The following is a 9,884-nucleotide window of genomic DNA, read 5'->3' on the forward strand; positions in this document are numbered from 1 at the left end:
TATTATCTCCTATCTTGCACCACTGTTTGTTGGGATAATTTCTTCTTTTCACACGATCTAGCAATATGGCCTGCTATACCACAGTGCTTACATTTCGGTTGATATTTAGGTTTGATAATTTTCAACTCACTTGTTCCCTTAGTTAGCTCTTTTCTGACTTCTAAGGAACATGAAGTATTGGGTTCTTCCATTTGATAGACACAATGGTTATTACTATCTTTTTCTCTTAATGGAATTATGCTCTCATCTCCCCTGTGGCCACTTATCACCTGATCACTTAATACAAATTTTCTACACTTGCCAAGCTCCTCTCTCGTTGCTTTAACATCATCACTCAACGTTGCTATTTGTTCAAGATGTGACTTACGTTCAAGATTAATAATTAATTTGACACATCTCTGCTATTTCCTCTTTTAGCGCTATTACATCCTCGCTATAACAATTTTGAATTAACCTCACTAGGTCTTGGTTATGTTTAACTTCAAGCAAAGCTTGTTTCTTTTCAATTTCTAATATGGATATTTTGGCCAAACAATCTCTAATCACACTACCCACATTATAACCTTCACTATTCTCTTGCTCCATTGCTCTAGTCCCTTTAGACCAAACAGAATCAGCCTAAGCAATATTCTCTAAATCACCTAAGATGCATCTTGAGCTTTACTCACACCATGTCAACTTTAGCTAAAGTCATTTTGTCCAAGGTTACAAGCGTGAAAAGTACATATAATATTGAGATAATCCCAAGTCAATCTAAGACTCGCTCTTTTCAGTGTTACTACACAGACATTACCTCTTCTTGATTGGCCAAACCCTGCGTACCAGCATGCAAAATATATGCACCGGGGTGCCCCGTAGCTCTACAGCTAGCTGGCTCCCGGCGGACGCACCAAATGAACGTTTCCTTCCAAGTCTTCTAATTAATGTTCAAGTAACCCAACGGTCCCCTAACTAACCTAGACGTGCACTAATTTGCCATAAATGTGCGACTTTCAAGTTCCTTTTAGCTATTTTTTAATTATGCGTTCGTATTTTCCTTACTTTACTATGCTTCGTAGTCCAACTCTCTAATATGCAAGATTACTCATGTATGCTCTCCGAATATGCTATTTATGGTTAAAATCTGAGTTCCCATATACATTTTTAATGGAGTTTTTAACCAAAATATCATCAGCATGCAATCATTTAGACATTTACTTGACCGCTAGAGTTCAACACTACACTTCAAAACTCACAAAACAAATCAATCACTTAGTGGACTTCAAATTATTGAACATTGCAACTAGAATCATTGAATAGATTTGCAAATTTTTCCAATGAAAAACACGAGAATAATCTTGTAAAATGTAAATTTCTATTGAAATGCCAAAAACTGTCAATGATTCAATTTCTCTTCCCAAATGCCACTAACCATGCAAAAATATGCAGCATTTTATTTCCAAGTATGATTTCAATACAGATACGTCTTCAAACAATCAGATTTGTGCTCAACTATGAAGCTAGCAATGCAAATAATGAAACTAGCAATACTTCTTTTTAGTTTTATGAATTTGTTTAGAAATCAAGAAAAACTAACCAGTGAATTTTAACTTTTGATTTCGGGTTTTTTGTTTTCCGTCTACGTTCGAATTCGAGCAGCGGCTCCTCTCACTTGAAAGTGAGTCACTCCGCGGCAAGATTTTGAATTCGTTTACCAAATTTCACTCTCTTTCTCTCACTAGCTCAGCAAGGTATTCACTCTCTATCCATTTCACTACACACAGTCCCTTTTTCTCTCTCTGGCGTCCTGCAACTAGTTGCCTTTTCCCTCTTTCTCTTGCTCTGGATTTACTACAGAGAATTCATTTTTTTCTCTCTCTCTCTCTCTCCTAAACTTCAGCGCCATGCTCATGAAGGCAAAGAGTAACACACAAACTCACAGTCATTCTCAAGCAAATTGGCATACACAGACTAGGACAGTGTTCTCTCTCTTTTAATGATTCCTACACACTCACAGATTCGGCCCAATCTCTCTTTTCTTTTCTGAGTACCCGGAAATCCCTCTCTCTCTTGCTTATGATATAAGTATTGATTTTCTATCTCTCTCTAACTGTGTGTGTAGCGCTATATTATGCAAGCAAAGATTACACACAGATGACCTCCTCAAGCCGTTCAATACACACACAATCAAGCAACCGAAATCTCTCTCTCCTTCTTTCTCTCTCTAAGCAAACCAGCGCTCTACTCTTTCTCTCTCTTTCCTATCTGGAGCGCCCCCTTCAGGCTCTTCCTGTGGCAAGAAAAGTATCTCTTCCCACCTTTCTTGCTCTCGCGACTCCCCATTTCTCTCCCTGGCGACCCCACCTCCAACTACTTGCGACCTCTACCAATCTACCCTACGATGTATCTTCTCTCTCTGTGATTTAGCCTGGTTCTCTCTCTGCGCTTTCCCTACATGCAAGTATACACACACACACACACACACACACACACACAGGTGAAACCTCTGCAATCTAACTCTCTCTACTCGCTATCCTCCCCAACTTCCCTTTGCTCTTCTTGCGACCCTACTAGTGCTCTCTCTCTCGCTCGGCGGCTCTCAACCCGTCTCTCTCCACTGGCGACAATCTCCCTCTCTTTCGTCCTACGCTTTGCACACCTAAACTACTGCACTCAACTGCTTGCGGACCCTCTCTATGGCTCCTCTCCCTATACGAACTACTCGCGACTCTACCCGGCCTGCAGCCAGCTCTCCCTTCTCACCAATGGAACACACACATGCACAGCCCTCTTCTCGGCTCTGCCTCGCAACCTCTGCAGGCGACCCTCTCTGGCAACCTTCTCCCTATGGCGCTCTGGCCACGCCCTTCTCAAGCGCTCTCTCTCTCTCTCTCTCTCTCTCTCTCTCTCTCTCTCTCTCTCTCTCTCTCTCTCTCTCTCTCTCTCTCTCTCTCTCTCTCTCTCTCTCTCTCTCTCTCTCTCTCTCGTCCTATGCTCTGCACACCCAGTGCAGCCCTTCTCGGCCCCTAAGACTACCCTCGCTTACAGCATCTCCTTCCTCTCCACAAGGAGTACCACACAGAGGGTTGCCCACTTGGGCTCCCTCCTCCTCCTCACTCGCGTTCTCTGGTTCTCCCCCTCGTAACTCCTGTTGGCGACCCTGATCATGCCCTCCTGATCAAGCACGCCACCCCGCTCTCCTCCAGGCTCATGGCAGTTCCTCTCTGCATGACCGTTCAGAGCTGGCCGACAAAAACCGTTATTTTGTTTTTGTTTTGCTATATTTTTTTTAACATTGTCAAGCATTGGTCTTTTAAGACCTCTCTCCCACCTTGAAAAAGGGTTAAAATCCCCGAAACCTCAAAGATCTCTATTGTGACAATGAGCATCGAGCTCACATCTTCTCTCTCCTTACTCTCTTAAACTTCACGATCCCTCCCGGATTCTAAGTCAAAATGTAAAGCTTTGCCCGATACTTACACTAAAACTTGTGTACACTTTCCGTTTTCCTCAAAAGCTAGCTCAAAATCTAACTGGAATTCTACTGTTTAAACCGACTAACATGCCTTAACGTAAGTGAGGGAAAACTCACAAGACTCCGAAGATCTACTTTGGCTAAGATTGGATTCAAGACCTCACTATTGCACTTCACTTGGACTAGGCATCGGATGACTCATCTATCCTACCAAATCGGTCATAAAAAGAAGAATTTGTTTACATCATAAAGCAACTATAAGAAATTTTAAAGAATCCATTCTGACTAATCTCGAGCTCGCAACACCATTGCGGTCACTAACAGCATAAACTGAGATACCTAATGGCCATAGCTTGAATTTAGAGTCGTTAAGATAGCTATCAACAAGATCCCTAAAACTAACTCAAGCCATCAAATGATTAACTTCCTTAAGTAAGAACTTATCAGCAAGCAGTCATAAAAACTAACAAACATTAACACTAATGCATCCATTATGGCAATCATTAACACGCTAATGCACCTAACATGCCGGTGCAAATCCCAATGAACCCTAGTTTTGGTACAAAATATGAAAATATCCTGGTGTCTACACTTCATCTTCTCCAAGCTGTGTGTGTTTCCTTGCAACCCTAATTCCAACAATTGGTATCAGATCAGGTTGCGTCCTCCTGGGCTTAGTCGCTAGGAGCTCCAGCACACGCCTGCTCATTTTCTCCGATTTCACTCAACTTTGGCAAGCGTCTGCAGGTCGACAAAATTTTTGGGCAAGCTCATAGAGCTTAGTCTGCTAAGATTTTTTATTCGGGCTCATTTCAGCCTCCGTTTCCACTACAGTTAGGTCTGTGCAAGCAATTTTGTCATTTTGTGCATAATTTCTGTTAGTGGCAAATACTACATAACAGGTCCCATACAATCTACTGGGGGTTGTGCTATATAGCACGTGCTAGTCTCACTCAGTTTCTCCTCATTTCGGGCAGTTTTCACATCAAGTGCATGCATTTTCCATGGCTGACAACAACACAGATGTGTTCAAGATGTTTGCTAATGAGGAAAGATTGGATGGGGACAATTACCCTATGTGGGCTTACATGATGCAACATGTTCTTGTGTCAAAGGGAGTCTGTAATATTCTGCAAGGCATTGATGTATGTCCTGGTTCTGAGGATGTAGGCGATCTTGAGGATGTCGCAGGTCTTGCTGCAAGGATTGCTGCTATTAGAGTTGTTTTGCCTATGGCAGAACAATCTCATTGGGATGTAAAGGATGCATAGGCTCATACATTGATTGCGTTGCTGTGAAGCGCACCATTGTTCCTCACATTCATTCAGTAAAATATGCAAAATAGGCTTGGGATATTTTGGATGGTCTTTATGCAAGTCGCAATGAGACTAAAACTGCTTTGGTGCATAAAGAGCTGGAGTCGAAGATTATGCATGAGGAAGATGATATGGACACTTTCCTTGCTGGTGTCAAGGATACCAACAAGCAACTTATTTCTGCAGGTGAAGTCATTTTAGACAGTTTCCTTGTGCAGACTGTTCTTGATGCCTTACCAGATTCTTACCAGACTTTTGCTAGTACTTGGAGACTTATGACCCAAGGAAATCTTGAAGTTGTCAAGTTTGATGCATTATGCACATTGTTGTTGCAAGAGTCACTTTCTAGAAAAAGCAGGACTAGACAGCGTGCAGTTGAATAGGCTTTTATTGCTTCTCAAAGAAAGGGTGGTAACAGCAATGCAGCCACTTCTTATGGTTCTACTACGAGTGGCAAAACTTCTGTTCCCAATGCTTCTGCTAGCAGCACTTCGTCTGGCAATTCTGGTGATAAGGGCAAAAAGAAGATGCATTGCCATTATTGTAAAGCTAATGATCACTTGATCAAGCAGTGTTCTAAGTTGAAGGCCAAAGAGGCTAAGAAGAAAGAGGGTGATTCCACTGCAAATGCTGGTTCCACTACAAATGCAGCCATTGTTGAGTCGTCTGTGAAAGGAGACTGTGATGCTGATGTTGATGCAGAATGGGCTTTTAGTGTAGAGTGCACTTACAATCCCGATGTTCATGATGCATGCATGTCAGTTGCTGCAGATTCACATGTGTGGTATTTCGATAGTGGTGCTACAAAGCACATTACCTCACATCGTGAATTGTTCACCTCTCTCGAGTCTGTCCCTCATGGGAATTCAGTCACTTGTGCCAACAATGCCTCTTATCCGGTTGAGGGAGTTGGAAAGATTGTGTTTACTACTGCAGGCAGTCCTTTCACACTTGTTGATGCACTTTATGTACCTGGGATCAAGAAGAATCTTTTGTCTATGTCTGCACTTGCTAGACTTGGACTTGTAGTCAAATTTGTGGATGACAGATGTACAGTTCATGATCTCAGTTTTGGTGATGAAATTGTTGCATCTAGGCTTTTGTGTCGTGGGCTGTATAAGCTCACTTTGTATGACAAGTGTGGAAAAATTTTTGCGAATGCAGTTGCTGATACAATGCCTATTTTAGATGCAAAACTTTGGCATGCACATTTTGGTCATCTGAATTTTGTCAGTTTGCTGCGTTTGCAAAAATCTGATATGGTTGCTTCTTTGCCGCCTTGAATCAATGCATAGTAATGTTTGTGGGCCCATGCAAACTTCGTCCTTGGGCAATTACCTTTACTTCGTGACTTTCATTGATGATTATTCTAGGCATGCATGGGTATTTCCCCTTAAAGCGAAGTCCGAAGTTTTTATGTGCTTCAAACAATTTCTGGCTATGGCTGAGAATGTCTCGAAATGTACTATGGGCACCCTCCGTTCTGATCGAGGGGGGGAGTATATGTCTCATGAATTTAATGCATTTTTGGCTAGTCGTGGGATAAAACACCAATGTACAGTGCCTTATAAACCTCAGCAAAATGGTGTTGATGAGAGAAAAAACAGGTCACTTATGGAAATGGCCCGATGTATGGTCAAAAGTCAAGCTTTGCCGCATTCTTTTTGGCTTGAGGCCATCATGTGTTCCACTTATGTACTAAATTGGTGTCCTACGAAAGCTTTGTAGTATATTACTCCATAGGCATGATATGATAGAAAGCCTTCTATTGAGCACATGCGTGTTTTTGGCTGTTTGACATATGCTTTGGTGCCAGAAACACAACACAAAAAATTGGATGATAAGGCTGTCAAATGTATTTTTGTTGGTTATAACGTTGAAAGCAAAGGTTACAGGTTGTATCATCCGCAAACAAAGCGTATTTTGGTTTCACGGGATGTAGCGTTTGTGGAAGATCTGTTCAGCCCTTGCTGTCATGTAGTAGAGACAACAATGTAAGCTCACATGACATTTATGACACTTTGTTGCCTCTTTTCAGTGGTGGAAATATGAATGTAAATTCCAATGAGAAAAATGTACAGCCTATGGGGGTTTCTAAAAATGTTACAGATCAGCCTATTACTAATGCGGATGTACGTTATGTACTTGATGAGGAAAGGGCTGAAAATGAGCAGGTAAGAGGTATGCCAAAATGGCTAGTGCATACATTGCGTGACAGTAAATTGGATGCACCTTTGTCTAGTCGTACTCGTTTAAGCTCTCTCCATGCATCTTATGCATCAGATTGTTATGCTTTGGCTGTGTCTAGCTTACATGATGTTGAGGAACCTCTGTCTTTTGATGAAGCACAGAATTTAAAAAATTGGATGACTGCCATGCAATCAGAATATGATGCACTTATATAAAATGATTTGCCTCCTAGAAAAAAGGCCATTGGTACGAAGTGGGTTTACAAGTTGAAACGCAAGCCGGATGGTGAGATCGATCGCCATAAGGCTCGACTTGTTGCAAAGGGTTATTCACAGCAAAAAGGCATAGATTATGGAGAGACTTTTGCTCCCACTTGTCGTATGCCTACTGTGCATTTTCTATGTGCATTGGCAGCTCATTTTGGTTGGGATGTACATCAATTAGACATTGTTACTGCTTTCTTGATCGGTGAAATATTTGAGGAAGTTTATGTAACGCAACCTCGCGGTTTTGTCAAGAAAGGACAAGAGGACAAAGTGTGTAGATGTAAGAAGGCTTTGTATGGGTTGAACCAATCTCCTCGTGCTTAGTATGAGAAAGCTGACACTCATTTGGTCAAACAAGGCTTTCGTAACAGTCCAACGGAAAGCACATTGTATGTAAAGCGTGAAGGTGATGTATTTCTCATTGTGGTTCTTTATGTCGATGATTTGCTGATCACTGGACCAAATGAGAGACATATTGCTGAATTTAGGTTGATTTGAATGCTACTTTCAAGATGAAAGATTTGGGGCTGTTGCATCATTATTTGGGTATACAGTTGATGGTGGTATTGCCTCGTGTCAGAAAATTAATATAGGGAAATTACTATGTAAGTTTGGATTTGAGGATTGCAAATCTATTGCCACTCCCATGGAAACAGGTTTGAAATTGAGTCTTCATGATGCTAGTGATCCTGCAGATGTCACTCTGTACCCAACTGTTGTTGGATGCCTCATTTATGTATGCAACACGAGGCCGGATATTCAGTTTGCAATCTCATAGGTCAACAGATTTATGCATAGCCCAGGGTCTAAGCATTGGCAAGTTGTCAAGAGGATTTTCCGCTATCTTAGTGGCACTTTACATCTTGGCTTGTTTTATCCCAAGGGGGGATCATTGCCGCCAGACTTACATACTTTTTCGGACTCAGATTTGGTTGGTTGTTTTGACACGTGAGTGTCCACAAGTGGTTTTTGTTTCATGCTTCGCAGTTCATGTATATCATGGTTGAGCAAGAAGCAACCTATTGTGGCCACTTCGAGTTGTGAGGCTGAGTACAGGGCAGTCTTCACAGCTACAATTGAGTGTGTATGGCTCAGTCGCCTTATGGATGATTTGGGTGCTGGCAGTGTACATTGACATTTAGAGCGCATTGGCAGTTGCGAGGAACCCAGTTTTTCATGCTCGCACAAAGCACATTGAGGTGCATTACCACTATGTCAGGGAGAGCCTCTCATCAGGAGAGATCAACTTGGCTTATGTGCCAATACAAGACAGCCTTGCAGATCTTTTCACAAAGGCATTGTCCTGTGAGAAGCTCGAAGCTTTCCGCAAAGCTTTGGGCTTACTCCCCTTTGTGGACTGATCATGTCCTGAGGGCATGGCACTTCCCTTTACTCATGTGCCAGCTCTCATTCACCGCATCACTCCAGGGGGGATTTGTTACCATATACATGTGGTAGTGATGTGAGTGAACACACTAGGACCGCCGGGGCATTTTTTCCCTCTTTAGGAGGTTTTTCCCCCCGTGACTTGTATATACGCCCATGACTCTAAGGCTATCTATCTTTCCATTGCACACTAAGTAACAAACTCTCTATTGTGTGCCTTGAGCTTCCTTCGTCTTCTCCAAGCTGTGTACGTTTCCTTGCAACCCTAATTCCAACAAAGTCTGAGAAATTTCAATGCAAAGGTGAGAATCTCAATGAGGTGGACATATGGTAGTGGAAGCAAAGCACCTTGCTTAAAATCTCAAGAATTTTTACCTTGCAATGAGACCTCCTTATCTTGCCATCTCCGTAGAAAATTTGTGCATTCCATGATGTGTGTGGTCACCTTGCCATCGACCAGCTTTCATCATTTAGAAGCCATGTTGATTCCCAATGTCATGAAACTTTACACCTATTGCTGTCATTGTCCTGGAATTGGAACAAACTATATTTATGCTCAAACACACAAAAATAACAAACTTTTATTCCACTAAATAGAAAACAACTTATAGGCACAATCCCTAAAGACCTCCACGAAGTGATGATTGGTGTTTGTGTTAAGGGAATGGAGGGGCCTGAGAAAAACCAAGAATGTAAATTGCAAAGGGTACGACGTGGTTAGGGGACATCAAAAGAGATTTGATGTTTACAATCTATCTACGAGAAGAGGGGAGGGAACAAAATGTGTAGGCGCTTGAATTCAACTTTTAAAGTCAATTTGCATTAGTAATTGCGTTGAGCTTTGATAATCCCAACATGCCTTTGTGGATGCTAGTTTATGGTCACGTAGAGACCTCTTGATAAGAGCGAACGAGACCGTCGTATTCTTGAATGTTACTCTCCCTCATATTACACCAACATTTTAAATGACAACAACGAGCTTTCATACTCTGATAGTCTTTTTCCCCCTGCAGACGGCTCCTCCATCTCCAGATGGAGGGAGTCTCACTCGTGTGTTTTAAAAAACTATGGAGATCAATCCTGAGAATCCTATCATGGATGATTTATGACGGAGAGCAAACACGGACAAGAATGATAAATTTATAAAAGATCTAATTCTGCTTTTGTACGAGAGTGCACTTTTGACATCTAGTTTCAGTCTCGAGGATCCCAACAACTTCGGTAGTCATATTTACAGGATGTTGAAGCTGTAATTTAGTATTGAGGATGATG

Source organism: Adiantum capillus-veneris, chromosome 14 (genome assembly GCF_014529385.1).
Source record: "Adiantum capillus-veneris isolate H3 chromosome 14, ASM1452938v2, whole genome shotgun sequence".
Lineage (NCBI taxonomy): Eukaryota > Viridiplantae > Streptophyta > Polypodiopsida > Polypodiales > Pteridaceae > Adiantum > Adiantum capillus-veneris.